This window comes from Ceratotherium simum, chromosome 22 (assembly GCF_057802395.1).
Source record: "Ceratotherium simum simum isolate JZ-2026a chromosome 22, ASM5780239v1, whole genome shotgun sequence".
Taxonomy (NCBI): Eukaryota; Metazoa; Chordata; class Mammalia; order Perissodactyla; family Rhinocerotidae; genus Ceratotherium; species Ceratotherium simum.
In genome coordinates this window covers 16,345,701-16,366,838 of record NC_141921.1, presented here as the reverse complement: position 1 = coordinate 16,366,838, position 21,138 = coordinate 16,345,701, and the positions used below count along the sequence as shown (strand labels likewise).

The 21,138-nt window shown below is 39.0% G+C and overlaps 1 protein-coding gene across 1 annotated transcript in view; it reads left to right on the top strand.

The window, feature by feature from the left end:
- The window catches only part of ERMAP (erythroblast membrane associated protein (Scianna blood group)), a 49,817-nt gene that overhangs the window by 727 nt on the left and 27,952 nt on the right, over positions 1-21,138 (top strand). The gene's annotated exons all lie outside the window — the stretch shown is intronic.

Here is a 21,138-nt window from a genome sequence, read left to right as displayed (position 1 = left end):
TTCTTGATTTACAAGCTTATTAGGAAGATCAAGTCAGATCCTGTTTGCCACAGTGCTTTAAAAAAGGCGATGGTGACAGAAGTATAAATAGCCAATATAAACATAGAGAAACGTTCAAGTTCAGTGATAATTGATAATTTTACAATTCTTTTTACAATTACAGTTTTATAAATTAAAATGACTGGCTATCATTTTTCACTTATTAGATTAGTGTCGGGGGGGAAGAGGGAGAATCTCCCTCTGCCCTTTTCCTTAGGGTTCTTCTGGCTGGCCAAATAATCAACAAGACAGGTTAGCAGGAGAAAATAATACCAAGTTTAATAACATGTATACATGGGAGAAACTCAGAAATGAGCAACTCGTCCCTCTGTCTAAGCTGCTTGCTTAAGTATTGCAGCTAAAGGCGAGGAACGTGTTGGGGGTGGGTAGTGGCCTGGGACTTCAGAGGGCAGGAGGACAATTCTTTTCAGGGTCATCTATAGATAATGTGGTCAGGGAGAGACAGAGTTTTTGATAAAAGAGGCTTGGTGCCTTTGCTATTGTAACCTCTATCCTACATTATCTTTATAGCCATCATGATAGAAGATCTGTTCCAGGAAGGAGCCACCATGTCAAATTCTTTAGGCAGTTAGTGGGGGAGGTCAAATGTCCTTCAGAGAAAACAGTCAAGGTAAAGAGATATATTTCAGAGTGGCCAAATCTTGATCTCCCATAGTCCCGCCTTTGAAACTAAAAGTTTCACAGTCTTTTTGAAACTTAAAGAAGTTTCATAGTCCAGAAGCTGAGTTGGTAGATTGTTTCATCTCACTGAACACATTTCTTAGTCCTGATAATAGATCAGTTCAATTAAGTTCCTTTTGGAAGGTGGTGATGCAGGTGGGCTCTCAAGGTTCCGCCTATATTATGGAAGCAAGCAATCAAGTATTTAATAGAAGCATTTCTGTGTAAACGAAAGAAAAACAAGGTTAATGGTTGGAGCAAGTTGTAAAGCAGTTTCTGAGTTAGAGGACAGCCAGTTAAGGTTTTAGATGTCAGCGTCAAACCATCTTTTGCAGTTTAAAATGTCTCTGATGGTGTCGTCAGGTCATCTCTTAAGTTTATATCAAGTCCATCAGCTTCAGTTTGTAAGGCTTCAGGAAAAAGGGCAGGTTCAGTTTTCAGTGATTTCAAATGAAAATGATGGAAAAAATCAAAAACGTTAGTTTGGACATCTGTAGCCAGATATTTCAGGAGACTAGAAGAAATCAGGATCCAGTCCAGTAAATAGATATAAAAGAAAAACCTCAAAAGACAAATAACAAAACTAGGATCTAATATCTGCAAGTTTATACCGAAATAGTTTTTACTGAAATATAATTTTTCTCTCTAAAATCACCCTCATTTTTATTAAGACAGCCAAATTAAAACTAACTAGTTTGCAAAATAAGTCTAGTTCCAATAGAGTTGGCCCAGTTATTTACATAAGTACAGCAAGAATAGCAGTTGATCACATAGGCTCTTTTAAATCTGCTTTGCTGGAACTTTTTATAAGGAATCTCACATTGAACTTCAAAGGCCTCTCGAGGCCAGGAAAGCCAAGCCAAGGATTTTGTCATCAGACTTTGCCTGTAATACCTACAGATTTGGGTGAATTCCTCTCTTCTGAGGTTCCCCCACAATATTTCGAGGTTCCTTGTACCTGCCAGATAAGTGACATTCTTTACTTATCCTGGTAAGTGCTGCTTGGAACATAAGGTACCAGGCCAATATTTCCATGTGGCTTTATTCCATAAAGTCCAATCTTCATTCCTCAAAAGCTGTATGGTTATATTGCAAATATGATGTTCCAGTCACAACCTTGGTAATATAACCAGTGTTTCCAATTGTGTCCTGTTATAAGGAGAACAGATTCTTATTGAACCTATGCAAATAACTATATTGCCATGAAAACAACAATACTCACTTACTAAGAGTTTCTAAATTCGAGGGATCAGATAGAGAGAAAAAGATAAATATTTCAATTTTACTTACAAAAATATCATTTACCAAATTGTTATAAGTCATAGCTAGCTCAGGAGAAACAAGAAAAAGTTTTCCTTAAATCTGAAAAAACAAAACATTAAAAATTCAGCAATACTTCAAATGAAAAATCATAAAAATTATAATCATCCTTATCAGTACATTTAGTCCTGTGTAATCCATTCTTGATCCCAATCTTTTTGTTAGCAGCTTCATGAAGTCATCGGTTTCTCCATCAGATTTCTGTAATTTCTTACCAAGTTCAGTTTTATGATCAGAAAGTTTGTCAGAAACCTGTATTCCAGTGTAAATGTCAGAGTCTTTTTCATGAATTTTTCTGAAGTTGAAACATTTTGCAAAAGCATTAGAGCAAAGAAATGTCTGTAAACAACAAGACCTCAAAATGGCAATTGACAGAGAAATTTGGTTAATTTTGTGACATATAACATTTTAAAATAATAATAACCAGAATTATGACTGATAACCAGGACAGATCAGAATTTCAGTAATGTTATACAATTTTAAAACACCTATGTCAATAACATTTGCCCACATAATAGCACCTAAGCAGGCTTATCATTACTGGTCTGACAATGCTTTCCATGTAATTTAACATACTGAATCAGCCTAATAAGTTTAGTATCTTTCTCCTTAAGAGAGCAAATTTCTTTGAGAAGTTCCAGGACCCTTTGAAAATTCTCAAAGAAAAAAAGTAAAAAAAAGACTTTATTTAAGATATGAATTTTGGGGAGCTTGTCAAAAATATAAAAAGTCAAAGCAAACAGAGCATTAACAGTCCAAAAAGCCTTAATAGAGAGATTTCAGTCTTTTGAACACAGGAAATTATTTTAACAGGTTTTTTTTTTTAGGTAGACTTACTCAAAGGTAAAGAAAAATCTTTTGTAACCTCTTTATCAAGTTTAAGCAAATTATCCTTTTAAGAGACAGAAGACCAAATTTTAATTTTGCACCAGCTTACTTCTGCTATTAAAACTCATTTACTTAATTAAATTCATTTCAATCTTAGCCAACTTGACCATGCAAAAACTCCTTTTCCAGAATTCCTTTTCCACAAACCTTCTATAACTTTCTTTTTACATTCAGAATTTGTCCCATGTCTTTCTTTTCCCTCCTAGTACTTGAGGACAAATTTATCTTTCTTAATCGACCAAACAAAACATTTCCATTCTTTGTACCTTTATACATCTTACTTTCCTTGTACACAGACATATTTTTCTTAATTTTTAGTAGCTTCAATCACATATATTAATTAGAAATTTTAACCCTTAGAAACCTTAATTTGTAAGTAAAAACTAAGTAAACAATTATAAACTTTCTTTTACATTAGTATCTTGTGGCTTGGAAAATTTATGAACACTTCATAACTTCTAGAAATATGTTACTTTATAGTATAATCTTTTAATAAAACACATGTTTGCCAATAGACCCAAAACACCTTTTAGTTTTCCTGTAATGAAAAGGCAAAAGTAGACAAACATACATTTAGCAATCAATGTCTAATATCTTATAAGTTATTTGGAAATGATCTAGATACTCAATTGAATTTTTATCATAAAATTTAGCAAAACTCTAAAGTTTTAAGTCACCAAAAAGAGTTTGGAAGCTGTAACTACCATAACACATAATTATTGTTTAAAGTTCATCCAACATTCATCTTTTTCACAACTATTTAGTTACTTATTCCCAATAATTATTTAGACTGCCTATAAGACTTCATAAGACATTAGATAAAATTAGCCATCATTTAAATTACTATTTTTGTTAACCAGTTCTGTAATAGAAATAACATCAGTTTTTTTCCTACAAAATTTCATGTAAATTTCATCACCTCTTATACCTTTAAACATAGTTATCATTAAGATTTTTATCAATAGGTCTTGGTCTTCTAATTTTGGACAAGGGAAGCATTCCCAGTCAGACATTTTAAAGATTTTTTTTTTTATTTATTTTATTTTTTCCCCCCAAAGCCCCAGTAGATAGTTGTATGTCATAGCTGCACATCCTTCTAGTTGCTGTATGTGGGACTCGGCCTCAGGATGGACGGAGAAGTGGTGCCTCGATGCGCACCCGGGATCCGAACCCGGGCCACCAGCATTGCAGCGCGCGCACTTAACCACCAAGCCACAGGGCCGGCCCATCAGTCAGACATTTTAAAACATACTCAGGCAAAGTTGATGTAACCTCTATATAAAATTAGCTCAAACATTCCAACCTTTATAATCTTATCAACACTTACACTTTTACATGTTCTCAATTCAATTGTAACCTGAGTCAAGGTCTTAAGACTAGTCAAATTTTTCCCTTCCTTTTTCTGGCCTTTTCTTAGGTACCAAATAAATAATTATGTGAGAGATCTCAAAACATTTTTTCCCCCCAATTTAGAAGTTATTCCAATTCAAAGGATCCGTCGTCTGGCCATTGACGAGTAGGATCTTCATTTGTATATTTATTCCAATAGTGACTCGAACCAATAAGCCTTTTTAAGGAAAGACCCGGAGATAACTTTCCACGCTTAGAATAAATCTACCATGGACACAAGAGGCGTCCCTGGTGAGGGCGCAGATGATGTAGCCCCCGTGATCCACAGAATTCACTCCCAAAGATATTCAGAGAAAGTAAAGACCTTCATTGCACAGGCGGTAAGGATGGTGTAATGAAAACGGTGTCTCTGGTCTCCCACAATAGTGTGGGACGCCTCCAGTCACAGACCCGCTAATCTGTGACACCGGGCACGCGATACTGGAATGGGATTTTTCCAGCACTAACAAGCAACGAAGGTTGAGATGACAAAAGCCCTTATGGACTGGGCCCTTTATGACAAACTCCCCTGAGAGCTTGGCACAGCCGGACAAAGAGACAGTTCGGAACCCCAGTCTACTCGACTGGCCACCAAGGTGCACTCCGGTAAATGCACCTTATGTATGGTGGAGACCAAGGAGAATATTCTCACTGGTCACAAAGCCAAGTTCTCAGGACACAGAATAAGACAGAGACTACTGCGGGAGGAAAACGGATCAAGATCAAAACCAAGAGTACTCTACCAAATTTAAACCAAGAGTCACTAAAAGCACAAGAAACTAGTTTCCCAAATATTTTCTCCTGCCAATCTAAATTTAGAAAGAGAAAAAAATTCTCACCACTTCCTTCCATCGGACTCCGCAGATAGAGATTCCGGGAGGCTGACGTGGTAAGAAGTCTTACCTTTTGCCGGCTTTCGTCAGGTGTTCACGTATCTCATCATCTGCAGTAGTCCAGGGAGAAGGCAGGTCTTCCAGCCAGAGAAGGCAACTTGCCAGCCAGTGTGGCTCCTGCTGACTACGCCAAAACTGTCGGGGGAAGAGGGAGAATCTCCCTCTGCCCTTTTCCTTAAGGTTCTTATGGCTGGCCAAATAATCAACAAGACAGGTTAGCAGGAGAAAATAATACCAAGTTTAATAACATGTATACATGGGAGAAACTCAGAAATGAGCAACTCGTCCCTCTGTCTAAGCTGCTTGCTTAAGTATTGCAGCTAAAGGCGAGGAACGTGTTGGGGGTGGGTAGTGGCCTGGGACTTCAGAGGGCAGGAGGATAATTCTTTTCAGGGTCATCTTAGATAATGTGGTCAGGGAGAGACAGAGTTTTTGATAAAAGGGGCTTGGTGCCTTTGCTATTGTAACCTCTGTCCTACATTATCTTTATAGCCATCATGATAGAAGATCTGTTCCAGGAAGGAGCCACCATGTCAAATTCTTTAGGCAGTTAGTGGGGGAGGTCAAATGTCCTTCAGAGAAAACAATCAAGGTAAAGAGATATATTTCAGGGTCGCCAAATCTTGATCTCCCACATTAGTATGGATTGAAGAAAATGGTCGATAAGTGCTTTGACAACAGAAATCCTGTTCAGTCTAATACTAATAATAACAACAACAGTGATAATAGTTACCTCTCTTCTGGGCTTATGTTCCAGGCACTGTTCTTAAAGAGCTTCACATTTAACTCATTTATTCCTCATAATAGGTATGTATAATAATATACTATTATTATCCCCATTTTACAGATAAGGGAACAGAGGCACGAGAAGTTAAGTGACTTTTCCAAGGTCACATAGCCAGTAAGTGCCCCAGCAAGTATTTCAGCGAGGATTCAAGATAGGACAGTGGCCTATCCAAAGGAAAACATGTTCAGGCCCACTGCCTTTGTTCCTCTAAGGACTCGGCAAGAACAGAAACAAATGATGGATGCTAAGCAAACTGTGAGGGTGTAGCCAGAGGGGCACTCATACATTTTAAATCAAAGTATAAATTGTCACAACCTCTTTGGAAGCTCGTTTAGCACTACATATCAAAAGCCTTAAAAATGAGCACAACCCCACAAAAAAAGACAAATACTGCGTGATTCCTTTCATATGAGATATCTAAAGTAGTCAAACTCTTAGTAGAATGGTGATCGCCAGGAGCTGAGGGAGGGGGGGAAAAGGCAGTTATTCAACGGATATAGAGTTTCAGTTTTGCAAGATGAAAGCCCAGAGATCTGTTGCACAGCAATGTGCATATACTTAATACCACTGTACTGTACATTTAAAAATGATTAAGATGGTAAATTTTATGTTTCGTGCTTTTTTTTACCACAATAAAAAAAAATGAGCACAACCTTTGACTCAGCAACTCCACTTCTAACTTATTTTAGCTCAATAATCAGAGATAGAACTATTCCTAACAGTAAACAACTGGAAACAACCAAAATATTGGTAATAGGGATTGATTGAATAAATGATAGGATAGCTATAATGGGATTCTGTGCAGCCATTAAAATGACATAGAAGACTATGTATTGACATAATAAAATGTTTTTAGTGTATTAAATGAAAAAGTTACAAAGATATATACAACATAATCATAATATTTGTTTTATTGTTTGAAAAATGATTATTATGTGCACATGGAAAAGAAGCTCGATGAAAACACACCAAAATGTAAATCCCGATTAGTTTAAGAGTACAGGTTATTTTTATCTTTGTGCCTTTCTGTATTTTCCAAAATTTCTACAATGAACGTTTATACTTTAGCAAGATTTATACTTTCTTCTAATTGAAAGAAGAATGTTATTTTAAAAATTTTATACAGATGTTGATTGGATTATTATTATTAATAAAAGTAACCAACCAGAGTCTATTTCAGAAATGTTGGCATAATAGTGGTATTTTACATTTGTGTCATGTTGTACAGTTTGTAAGGTTTATACAAGCTCTGGATTAGATTCCAGCTGGAGACAGGGCAGGAAACTTTGGAAGGCTTTAAAAAGCCAGCTAAAACAGACTGGATATAGGGTATGAGGGAGTGGAAAAGCCAGGCTGGAAGATTGGAAAAATGGTGGAGCCACTGATAAAAGTGAAGGTATGTCGAGTTGGCTTTCGCTTGGGAAAGGCTGAGGAAGAGGATAAGTCAGAGGTGTGTGAGTGTGTGTGTGTGTGTGAGAGAGAGAGAGAGAGAGAGAGAGAGAGAGAGACATGGTTAGTTTACACTTACAGGTGGCAATAGGCAAGAAGTCCAGTAAGTATGAGGTTTCAGAAATGTGCAGGTGTGGAGATACTGGTTTGGGATTCTTCATCAGGAAGGTGAAGGCTGGAGCCAGAAGAGAGTGAAAGTCGTCTCTCTGTTCTTCCTCCATGAATTTATGATCTCTCTCTCTCTCTCTCCTGATCATCAACAGACTCTTGGCCAGTCTGCAAAATTCCCTGGTTAGTTGAGTCAGAGTTTACATTAATATAACTATAGAATATTTTTACAGTTGAGGTGTATACCACACTGAGATCACACTCACTTTATTGAACAACTTTCTTTTTCTGGAGTCAAAAATTCCCTGTTTTTAAATTTACTTAGTTATCTATGCATCTATTGTTAATTTTTCCACAAACTCTCCATTGGGACTGTAAAACGTCTCTTGATCTGGTCACGTGAATTGGTGAGCTTTCAATATCTTTTTGTTTTTTTCTGGGAGACATCTTTCCTTAGGCACATCATCTTCTCACTCCAACTGTCGTCTTGGCCTCTCTGCCCAACTGTTGTCCCAGGACTTCCCATAACCACATTCTGAGGATTCCCATCTCTTCTCTCCTGTGCCAAGTCCCCTGTCTCCTGGATCTTCCTGTTCATGGTTTATTCTCTCATTTTGGAGGAGCACATTCTTCAGCAACTTCCTCAGAAGGAGTTCATGGGAGGTAAATTTTTGAAACCTTGCTTGTCTAAAAATGGCTTTATTTTACTCTCACACTTGATTGAAGGTTTGGCAGGGTACAAATTTCCAGATTGGAAATCATTTTCCTCCATAATTTTAAAGCATTGACCCATTGTCATCTAGCTTCTAATGTGGCTAGACTCTTGAGAAGTCTGATTTATTCTGATTTCTATTACTTCCTATGTAATTTTTGTTTGTTCATTTGTTTCTGGAAGCTTTTAGGATACATATTTTTCCTTCATCCTTAGTGTTGTGAACCTTCATAATGATGTGTCCTGGTAAGTCTTTTTCATTCATTGTGCTAGGCACTCAGTGGTCCCTTTCAATCAGGAATTCAATTCTTCAATTTTGGGAAACTTTCTCTGTGATAGATTCCTTTGTTTTTAAATCTTTTCTCTCTCATTTTTCATCTCTTAGTTTTATTTATTCCACTTTATAAGAGGTTTTCCTGAACTTTATCCTCTAGTTCTTCTATTGAATTTTTTCATTTCTGCTATAAAATTTTAATTTCCAAGAGTTTTTCCTGGTTTACTGACTTTCCATTTGGTAGCCTCTTTTGGGTTGTGGACTCGGGATCTTCTCTTATTTCATATTTCTGAGGATATCAATTGTAATTTTCTGCCATTTTCTTCTGCTTCCTAGGTTATCTCTGTGGTTTATTTTGGTTTCTGTCTTTCAAGCTGGAGGCTTTCCTCAGCTACCATTTATTGGGTGTCAAGCAGTAGTCCAAGCATTTTATATGTTTTAACTAATTTAATCCTTACACCAACTCAATGAGGTAGTTACCATTCTTATCCTCAATTTACCAATAAGGAAACTGAGACACAGAAGGTTAAGGCTCTCGTCCAGGTCACACATCTTGGAAGTGAACTTGAACTCAGTCAACCTTTAGCTCTCCCGTTTACATAAAATATGAGGATTGGAGAAATAAATCAAATGATACCATGAAGAAGCAATCAGCCAAATCCAGAATGTGGGACAGTGTGCAAGACAAATTACCTAGCTTTACCAACAATCAAGGGTATAAGGAATGATTTAAAAAGAAGGGCAGAGGGATCATTATGGAATAAAGACACTTAATACACGTAACAACAAAATGCAATGTGTGTGTCTTATTTGCGTCCTGATTTGAACAAACCATGTGTAGAAAGACATGTTTGACATCATTGAAAACAGGTGAACATAGATTGGATATCAAATAATACAAGAGATTATTGTCAATTTTGGTAAGTGTAGTAATGGCATGATATATGTAGGGGTGTGTGTGTGTGTGTGTGTGTGTGTGTGTGTGTTTAAGGAAAGTCCTTAGTAGCTAGAGATGCATTCTGAGGCACCTGCAATTTAAATGATCTAATGGCTGGAATTTGCTTTAAAATATTCCAGAAAAAAAAAAAAGATGAGAGGGAGATAGGTAAAATAAAAATGGCAGCATGTCAATAATGATTTAATCTGAAGGATGAGTATCAGGAGTTTCATGATAATACTGTTGCTCCTTTGTGTGCATTTGAAAATTTTCGTAGTAAGTTGAATAACATGCAAGAAAATAAATAAAAAATAATATGTATAAAATAAGTGAGGCACTAAAAATGTGAGTGGAGTTTCTGTGGGCTTGGCCTGTAGGCCACGGTGGGATGCTAGGCTAGGTGCCCTGCAGCTTCCTTGGGGAACTTGAGAATATCAGTGCCTGTACTTTTCTTTTGGGCCATCTGCTTTCTCCAGAGAAGATCCTACTCTCCTGGCGAGAATCAGTCTGGCTCTTTGTGCTCTGTGAGCTGCGAGTGGAAAGGAGCTTAGCTATTCAGTGAAGGCTTTCACCTAATCCCGTTTCAGATGGTGCCTTATCACCCTACGCCATCCCACCTTGCCCCCTTGGGGTGTTCCCAAACCAGAAGCCTCTTGGGTCAGGACAGGAGGGCTGGAGTCCCTGACCATTCAGGGAAGGCAGGAGGGCCAAGGAGGGGCAGTGTCTAACTGTTCCTTCTACAGACCACAGGCCTCCCATTTTCCAAAAGTCCATGGTCCCAAGCCTGGAAGGTTCTCAGTTGAGAATCAGCTTTCTTCTTGCTGACATGTCCCCACCTCGTCCCCTCTATAGCTACCTGAGTTGGCTTTCTGTTTTTAGTAGGTCAGTTACTAGTCATCCATTTGCTTTGCTTCATTTAAAATTGATTGACACCTCTATTTCACAGTTACTTCTCGTCCTATTCTCTTTGTCCTTATAGGCTTTTCCTTTTTCATTCCGTGGTTGTGGGATGTTGGGAGGTTATAGAGATATGCATTTGTGTTCAATGAACCATGTTTATTTAACTGGAAGTCCAGAGCTCTATCTCCTTCTTTAAAGCAGAGCTTTGTTTAATATTTATAAATTGACCTCTGGTTAATGAATAGAGGATTATAGGCTTCCCCCCAAAATAAATTAAAAAATCTAGAATCAAGAAATACTTATTGAGATCAAAACTATTATAAATATACCTAAGTAAAAATACTGTTTATTCACTATTATGTATGGCATGGCCCAATTTTTTGAGGAAAAAAATCCAGAAGCATATGGACCAAAAATGTTAGAGGTTATCACGATATTCTGGGACTATAAGTGATGTCTATATCTTTATCTATTTTTCTCACCTATGGGTAGAAACCAAAAAGAAAATTCCACAGAAGAAACAAATTTTGTGATGTGATTTAGATTATCTGATAAAGTTAAAGTGCTTCTTAAGGAAGCAGTAAATATACTAATAATGAAAATTAAGTTATAAATTGGTATAAACACTTTGGAAAACAATTTAGCATTATCTACAACCCTGCAATATACCACTCCTGGTTATATATTCTCAGGATCCCTTTACACTTTTAAAAATTATTGAGGACCCCAAAGAGCTTAGCTTATGTGAATTATAGTTTTTGATATTTGTTATATTAGAAATTAAACCAAGAAATTTTAAATATAATTATTACTTCATTTAAAAATAAAATAATAAACACATTATATATTAACATACATAACATATTTTATGGAAAACAACTATTTTCTGCAAAAAAATTGGTGAGAAGAGTGGCATTGTTTTATATTTCTGTAAATCTTTTAAGTGTCTGGCTTCATAGAAGACAGTTGTATTCTCATATCAGCTATTGCATTGAATCTGCTGCAGTATGTTTTGTGGTTGAAGTGTATGTAATTGGAAAAGGAACATTTCAATTGACTGCTCAGATAATTGTGGATATTCTTCTTCGATACGATACCAGAATTTGACCAACTGTAGTTTCTTAAAGGTTATTGCAACATGGAATCTGAAACCACAGCAATGAACTTTTCTAGCTTTACTGAGATGTAATTGACATATAACACTGGGTAAATTTAAAGTGTACAAGGTGTTGATTTGATACACATATATTGCAAAATGATTACTGCCATAAAGTTTGTTAACACTTCCATCATGTCACGTAATTACCATTTCTTTTTTGTGGTGAGAATATTTAAGATCTACTCTCTTAGCAACTTTCGTGTATATAATACACCAATTAACTTTTCGTGCTCTGTTACAGTAAAACTCACTGGTTTATCTTGCATTTTGACTGGATCTTTACCTATGCATGATTTGGTCAAGACACACATTAATCATTTGGAAATTATTGGTTCACTGAGTTATGCAGATCTTTTAAATGTTGGCATGTTTCAGTATACAACATCTAAAAATCACATTCATTAATATCAACACAAATCTTATCAGAAAGGTCTTTCCTTATTGGGAAGATATTAAGCTCACAGCAGCAGATAAAAGTTTTCTAAAATTCTAATTTTCACTCAAAATAGCAAATTTTCAGCAATGAAAACTGTCAGTTGTTTTCCTTGAAGTGACAATTGCACTTAGTTCATTTTGGAGGAAACGTCTGCCAGATACCCAAATCTGAACAGTCATAGTTTGTCTACCAGATATACTTTCAGGTAAGAATGGTGTCCATGAGTAAATGAGCTGGTTCAGCTCACAGTTCAATCACATGCACGATTTCTTAGAGAAAGTCATCATACTTTGATATGCAGCAGAACAGCTTATGCCTACTTCCCATTTTGTCACACTGAATATTTAAGACATGTAGTCACTTGAGATTTAATAAAATTAGTAACTTTTACCACAGTTTGGTGCCACTCCCTTGATTTGTACAAAGGTGCCGGCAGTTTTACCCATCACTGCTTTCACAGCATCACTGAAAATGTCAACACAGTGAAAAAGGCAAATAACGGCTTAGTATTACTATAAATGTAATAATACTGGGGGACCTCCTGAAAGGGTCTCAGGTCTCTCAGAGTTCACAGACCACACGGAACTGCTATCCTACAGAAACTCTTGCACATGTGAACCAGGAAACATATATCAAGAATGTTCAGGGGCCGGCCCTGTGGCTTAGCGGTTAAGTGCGCGCGCTCCGCTGCTGGCGGCCCGGGTTGGGATCCCGGGTGCGCACCAACACACCGCTTCTCCAGCCATGCTGAGGCCGCGTCCCACATACAGCAACTAGACAGATGTGCAGCTATGACATACAACTATCTACTGGGGCTTTGGGGGAAAAATAAATAAATAAATAAAATTATAAAAAAAAAAAAAAAGAATGTTCGGATGTCACCATTGTTGGGGAGTGAGCTTCCCTCCTTGAACTCTCCCCTCCAAGGCACAGCAAGAAGGACACTCATATTCCAACAGAAGCTACTCACACAACACGAGAGACGTCTGAAGCACACGTGCAGCCATACTCCGGAGGGCTGCGGTGCTGGAATTCCCAGAGGAAGTGGAAGGAGGTAAGAGGATCTCCCTTCCTTCCCCAAGCTCTGTGACCCAGAGACTGAGACCATGCGGCTCTCAGAGAGGGGGGGAGGCGCGGCCCTCTGTGGAAAAACCAATACTCTCCAAGACCCCTCACAGCCCCTGGGGAATCCCCCCACAGAGGGAGTGGAACTGTTGCGAGGGTACTTTAGACAAGCTAGCCCTTCAGGAGAGCAGAGAGTGACAGGGAAGCGAGAAACCTCTGGGATGGGGGAGGGGAAAGTAAGCACCCCTCCCCCCACCCGCCCACCTGGCATTTCAGCACAGCTGCCCTGCAGCATTAGCTCAGCAGTGCTGCAGCTTGGCTCTGGCCCCAGCACCAGCAGCAGTGGCAGCATGCCCATGCCCACATGACCAGAAGTGGTGACCCCCAGTGCCTCGGCCCCACCACAGGCAATGGCCCCCTGGAGCCCCCGCACCAGTAGCAGCTGTGCACCCATGCCCTGGCACTAGCAGCTCAGGCCCGCAGCACCCAAGCCCCAGCTGCCCTCACTCAACCACACCATGGTCCCAGCTGCCCACGGCTGGATCCTACCACGGCCCCAGCTGCATTGGCTCAACAGCACCCCAGCCACAGCTGCATTGGCTTGACCATGCCCTGGCCACAGCTCCTTCGGCTCAACTGCGCCCCGGCCGGAGCTGCATCTGCTTGACCGTGCCATGCCCCCAGCTCCTTCGGCTTTGACCATGCCCCGACTCCAGCTCCTCTAGCTTGGCTGTGCTCAGGCTCCAGCTGACTAGGTGCCAGCTACTTCAGCCCAGCCGTGCTCCAGTTACAGCATCTTCAGCCCAGCCGGGCTCCAGTTACAGCATCTTCAGCCCAGCTGTGCTTCAGCTACAGCTGCTTCAACCCAACTACACTCTAGCCCCAGATATTCCCACGCTCCTGCTCCAGCTGCTTCCGTTCAGCTGTGCTGAAGCTCAGCCATGCTTCAGCTCTGGCTTCCTTAGCCCACCTGCACCCAAGCCCCAGCCACTTTGTTCTAGCTGCACTCCAGTCCCAGCTGTTCCCTGCTCCAGCCCCAGCAGCCTCTTCTCAGCCACGCTTCTGTTCAGCTGCAGACCTACGAGAACACCCACAGATTGAGGCGGGCACAGAATATATAGCTCTTGACCCCCATTCAGCAGGGGGAAGAGGAAACTTCGACCAAATATTTTCATTATGAGGAAAAATAAGCCAACACCAATAAGCACTATGCAAAAATATATTAAATCTCCAAACCAAAAGGAAAATGACAAGCACCCAGAAATAAACCCTGAGGGCACAGAAATTTATAACCTTAATGACAGAGAATTCAAAATAGCTATCATAAAAAAGCTCAATGAAATACAAGGAAACACAGATAGACAATTCAATGAAATCAGGAATTTCTTCAAAAAAGAGATTGAAACTATAAATAAAAACCAATTAGAAATCTTAGAGATGAAAAACACAATAAAGGAGCTAAAGACAAATCTGGGAGCCTTAAGCCTCAGAGCTGACAATATGGAGGAAAGAGTTAGCAATATTGAAGACAGCAATGCAGAAATGCTCCAGATGGAGGAGGAAAGAGAATTAAGAATAAAAAGAAATGAAGAAACTCTCTGAGAAATATCTGACTCAATTAGGAAATCCAACATAAAGATTATGGGTATGGTAGAGGGAGAAGAGAGGGAAAAAGGAACAGAGAAATTGTTCAAAGAAATAATAGCTGAGAACTTCACAAACCTGGGGAAGGAGCTGGAAATGCCAGTGAATGAAATCAATAGATCTCCTAAATATATCAACATGAAAAGACCCACTCCAAGGCATACAGTAGTAAAGCTGGCAAAAGTCAATGACAAAGAAACAATATTAAGGGCAGATAGAAAAAAAATAATATACAAGGGAATTCCTATCAGGCTTTCAGCTGATTTCTACACAGAAACTTTACAGGCTAGGAGAAAGTGGAACGACATATTCAAAATTCTGAAAGACAAAAACTTTCAGCCAAGAATACTCTATCCAGCAAAAATACCCTTCAGATATGATGGAGAAATAATAACTATCCCTGATAAACAAAAGCTAAGGGAGTTCATTGTTACAAGACCCCCACTACAAGAAGTGCTCAAGAAGGCCCTCATGCCTGAGGAAAAAAAGGGAAAGGGGATACAAAGTTTTGAACAAGGAAGAAAATAGTTTAACAAAACCAGAAAAATTGCAGCTCTCTATCAGAATAGATTGGCAAACACTCAATTATAAAACCAAAGATCAAGGGAAGGAAAACAGCAAAAATAAATATAACCTCATCACTTTAAACACAAATTCACAAGACAAGATGGAATAAGTTGTGACAATATAACTTAGAAGGGGAGGAGGAAAGGGATTGAATTGACTTAGTCTAAGGGAATAAGAGGCCATCAAAAAATGGACTATCACATCCATGAGCTTTTTTATACAAACCGCATGGTAACCACTAACCAAATAACCAGAACACAGTCACACATGGTAAATAAAGAGAAAACTAAGAGAACCTCCATACAGAACTACCAAACTGAATTGGAAGTCTGAAACATATGGAATGAGAAACAAAAGAAATGCTAAAGAACTGGAAAATGAATGATAAAAGAGCAACAATAAACCCTCATGTATCAATAATTACCCTAAATGTAAATGGACTGAACTCTCTGATCAAAAGACACAGAGTGGTGGGATGGATTAAAAAACAAGACCCAACAATATGCTGCCTCCAGGAAACACATCTCAGCTCAAAAGACAAACACAGGCTCAGAGGGAAAGGATGGAAGACAATACTCCAAGCTAATGGCAAACAAAAGAAAGCAGGTGTTGCCATACTTTTATCAGACAAAGTTGACTTCAAGATAAAACAGGTAATGAGAGACAAAGAGGGGCAACATATAATGATAAAAGAGACATTCCACCAAGAAGATATATCACTTATAAATATATATGCACCCAATACAGGAGCACCAAAGTACATAAAGCAATTATTAACAAACCTAAAAGGAGATATTAACAACGACACAATAATAGTAGGGGATCTTAACACCCCACTTACATCAATGGATAGATCATCCAGACAGAATGTCAATAAGGAAATAAGGGACTTAAATGAAAAACTTGATGAGATGGACTTAATAGATATATATAGAGTACTCCATCCAAACACAGCAGATTACACATTCTTCTCAAGCACCCATGAATCATTCCCAAGAATAGATCATATGCTGGGAAACAAAGCATGCCTCTATAAATTTAAGAAGATCGAAATCATAACAAGCATCCTTTCTGACCATAATGCCATGAAGCTAGAAATCACTACAAGATAAAAACTGGGAAAGTGACAAAGATTTGGAGACTAAACGACATGGACTAAACAACCAATGGACCATTGATGAAGTTAAAGGCGAAATCAAAACATATCTGGAGACAAATAAAAATGAAAATACACCTTACTAACTCATATGGGATGCAGCAAAAGTGGTCCTGAGAGGGGAACTCATAGCAATACAGGCCCACCTTAACAAATAAGAAAAAGCCCAAATAAGCAACCTCTAGCTATGCTTAACAGAATTAGAAAAAGAAGAACAAACAAAGCTCAAAGTCAGCAGAAGGAGGGAAATAATAAAAATCAGAGCAGAAATAAATGAAATCAAAACAACGACAACAACAAAACAGTAGAAAGGATCAATGTAAAAAAGACCTGGTTTTTTGAGAAGATAAACAAAATTGACAGACCATTAGCCAGACTTACCAATAAAAAAAGAGAGAAGGTTCAAATAAATAAAATTAGAAATGAAAAAGGAGAAATTACAGAGGATACCACAGAAGTACAAAAGATTATAAGAGAATACTATGAAAAACTATATGCCAACAAATTGGACAATCTAGAAGAAATGGGTAAATTCTTAGACTCATACAACCTCCCAAAACTGAATCAATAAGAAACAGAGAACCTGAATAGACCAATCACAAGTAAAGAGATTGAAACAGTAATCAAAAACCTCCCCAAAAATAAAAGTCCAAGACCAGATGGCTTCTCTGGAGAATTTTACCAACCTTCAAAGAATATTTAGTACCTATCCTTCTCCAACTATTCCAAAAAATAGAGGAAGATGGAACACTTCCCAACACATACTGCAAGGCCAACATTACCCTGATACCAAAGCCAGACAAAGATGATACTAAGAAGGAAAACTACAGATCAATATGCTGATGAACATAGATGCAAAAATCCTCAACAAAATAATGGCAAACTGAATACAGCAATACATTAAAAAGATCATATACCATGATCAACTGGGATTTATACCAGGGACACAGGGATGGTTCAACACCTGCAAATCAATCAATGTGATTCACTGCATTAACAGAATGAGGAATAAAAACCATATGATCATCTCAATAGATGCAGAGAAGGCATTTGACAAGATACAACATCGATTTATGATTAAAAAAACTCTCAACAAAATGGGTATAGAAGGAAAGTACCTCAACATAATAAAGGCCATATATGACAACCCCACAGCCAACATCATACTCAACAGGGAAAGTCAGAAACCCATTCCTCTGAGAACAGGAACAAGACAAGTGTGCCCACTCTCACCACTCTTATTCAACATAGTGCTGGAGGTTCTGGCCAGAGCAATTAGGCAAGAAAAAGGAATAAAAGGAATGCAAATAGGCAACAAAGAAGTGAAACTCTGTTTGCAGATGACATGATCTTATATATATAAAACCCTAAAGAGTCCATTGGAAAACTTTTAGAAATAATCAACAACTACAGCAAAGTTGCAGGGTACAAAATCAACTTAAAGAAATCAGTGGCATTTCTATATGCCAACAACGAACTGACAGAAAGAGAACTCAAGAAGACAATCCCATTCACAACGGAAACAAAAAGAATAAAATATCTAGGAATAAATTTAACCAAGGGAGTGAAAGACCTATATAATGAAAACTATAAGTCATTATTGAGTGAAATCAATGATGACATAAACAAATGGAAAAATATTCCATGCATGTGGATTGGAAGAATAAACATAGTTAAAATGTCCATATTACCTAAAGCAATCTACAGATTCAATGCAATCCCAATCAGAATCCCAAGGACATTCTTCACGGAAATAGAACAAAGAATCCTAAAAGTCATATGGGGCAATGAAAGACCCCGAATAGCTAAAGCAATCCTGAGAAAAAAGAGCAAAGCTGGAGGCATCACAATCCCTGACCTCAAAGTATACTACAAAGCAATAGTAATCAAAACAGCATGGTACTGGTACAAAAACAGACACACAGATCCATGGAACAGAATTGAAAGTCCAGAAATAAAACCACACATCTATGGACAGCTAATCTTCAACAAAGGAGCAAAAACACACAATGGAGAAAGGAAAATCTCTTCAATAAATGGTGTTGGGAAAACTGGACAGCCACATGCAAAAGAATGAGAGTAGACCACCTCCCTTCACCATACACAAAAATTAACTCAAAATGGATCAAAGACCTGAAGGTGAGACCTGAAACTATAAAACTCCTGGAAGAAAATGTAGGCAGTACACTATTCGTCACTGGTCATAAAGGGATCGTCTCGAATTCCAGGTCTACTCGGACAAGGGAAACAAAAGAAAACATAAACAAGTGAGACTTCATCCCATTAAAGAGCTTCTACAAGGCAAATGAAACCAGGATCAAAATGAATAGGCAACCCACCAGCTGGGAGAAAGTATTTGTAGAGCATATATCTGACAAGGGATTAATCCCCATAATATATAAAGAACTCACACAACTGAACAAGAAAACAAAAACCTGATCAAAAAATGGGCAGAGGAAATGAAGAGACACTTCTCCAAAGAAGATATACAGATGGCCAATGGGCACATGAAAAGATGTTCCACATCACTAATCATCAGGGAAATGCAAATCAAAACCACACAAAGATATCACCTTACACCCGTTAGAATGGCTATCATCACCAAGACAAAAAACAATAAATGTTGGAGAGGATGTGGAGAAATGGGAACACTAATTCACTGCTGGTGGGAATGCAAACTGGCACAGCCTCTATGGAAAACAGTATGGAGATTCCTCAAAAAATTAAAAATAGAAATACCTTATGAACCAGCTATCCGACTACTGGGTATCTACCCAACGAACCTGAAATCAACAATCCAAAGAGGCTTATGCACCCCTGTGTTCATTGCAGCATTATTCACTATAGCCAAGACATGGAAGCAACTCAAGTGTCCCTCGACTGATGATTGGATAAAGAAGATGTGGTATATATACACAATGGAATACTACTCAGCCATAAAAAAAGACAAAATTGTCCCGTTTGCAACAACATGGATGGACCTGGAGGGTATTATGTTAAGCGAAATAAGCCAGAAAGAGAAAGACAAACACCACATGATTTCACTCATAAGTGGAAGATAAACCAACACATGGACAGAGAGAACTGTTTGGTAGTTACCAGGGGCAAGGCGGGGGGGCGGTTGGCACAAGGGGTGAAGGGATGCATTTATATGGTGACTGACAAACAATAATGTACAACAAAAATTTCACAATAAAGAAACATACAGGGGCCATCCCAGTGGCACAGTGGTTAAGTGTGCACACTCCACTGCGGCAGCCTAGGGTTCACAGGTTCGGATCCTGAGTGTGCACCAATGCACCGCTTGTCACGCCATGCTGTGGCGGTGTCCTATATAAAATAGAGGAAGATGGGCACAGATGTTAGCCCAATGCCAATCTTCCTCAGCAAAAAGAGGAGGATTGGCAACAGATGTTAGCTCAGGGCTAATCTTCCTCACACACACAAAAAAAGAAAAGAAACAAACAAAGAACAAAACAAACAAAACAAAGAATGTTCATAGCAGTATCGTTTGTAAAAGCCCAGAAACAGCCCGCATTTTCATCAACGAGGGAATGGACAACTGTCGGTGTGTTTATACAACGGTCTACTGCACAGCAGTGGCTGAACGGACTAGAGCTCTGTGAATCAATCTGCATGGATTTCAGTGTCTTAACTTGTACTCCACCAAAAGCAGAGTGGGAGACAAGTCCTTTGGTGCAAGAGCTTATTTAGAAGGTGATCCCGGGAATCAGAAACAATGAGTGAGAAGAAAAGGAAGAAAAAAACCCCAACAAAATGTGCATTTTGAGTGACTGATGGCTATGGGCTATTGTGCTCACTCCCGCTGGGAACTCTCTGAAGAGTCTTGTAGAATACAGCTCAGAACAGTCCCTCTGAAGGTGCGAGGCTGGGGCATTTTCCACTGACTCCTGTCACTTCCCTGGTTGATCACCTGGGGCATTAACTTGCCTGAGTTCCTGGGCTGCACACAGGCTGAACAGCCTTCTCAGGCTTTGGAGGGAGCCAGAGAGAGATAAGCAAAGAGATGCTGTGGCCTTTGAGGTGGCATGCTGGCAGCTTGCCTGCAAGACTCAGCTATCCTGAAATTGGGTGGGCTGAGGGGTTTTGGGGTGGGCCACCACAGGTATCTGCTAGACTCAGAGAGTAATGTTGAGTGGAAAAAGGAAATCATGGAGAATTCTGTACAATGTGCTCCATCCTTCTAAAGTGCAAAAATACATAAAGCATATAATGCATTGTTAAAGATACAATTATGAATGTTATGAATATACAATTACAGATATTACGACAGCGAGACAGGCAGCAAAGGGTGTATCACATGTTGGGAGACAGTAAGCAAATTTGCTTGTCAGGAAGCACATGTCAAGGTGCAGCTGGAGATAAAGGTAGTGAGTGAAAGAAGGTGGCAAATTGGTGAGTGTCTTTAAAACCAATCTTCAAATTTACTTTGATTTGAAACATAAAGGGGAGCAAACGTTTCAGAAAGGGTGTGATGGGATCAAAACGTATCAAAGGGAATCACTATGCAGTTAGCTTGGGAGGTAAAAGGAGCTGAGGGACAAAGGTCCCTCACACCGGGTGGCACTCGGAGTTTCCCTCACTTTTAGGGAGACTCCTCTTTGCCCTGTTCCTTTATCAGGGGCAGACAGGCAGGGCGTGGCTTGTTGGTGCACGGGGACAGCGAGTAGGGAGTCTGTGGGGCAGAGGGAGCCGCTGGCTGAGGGCTTTGGG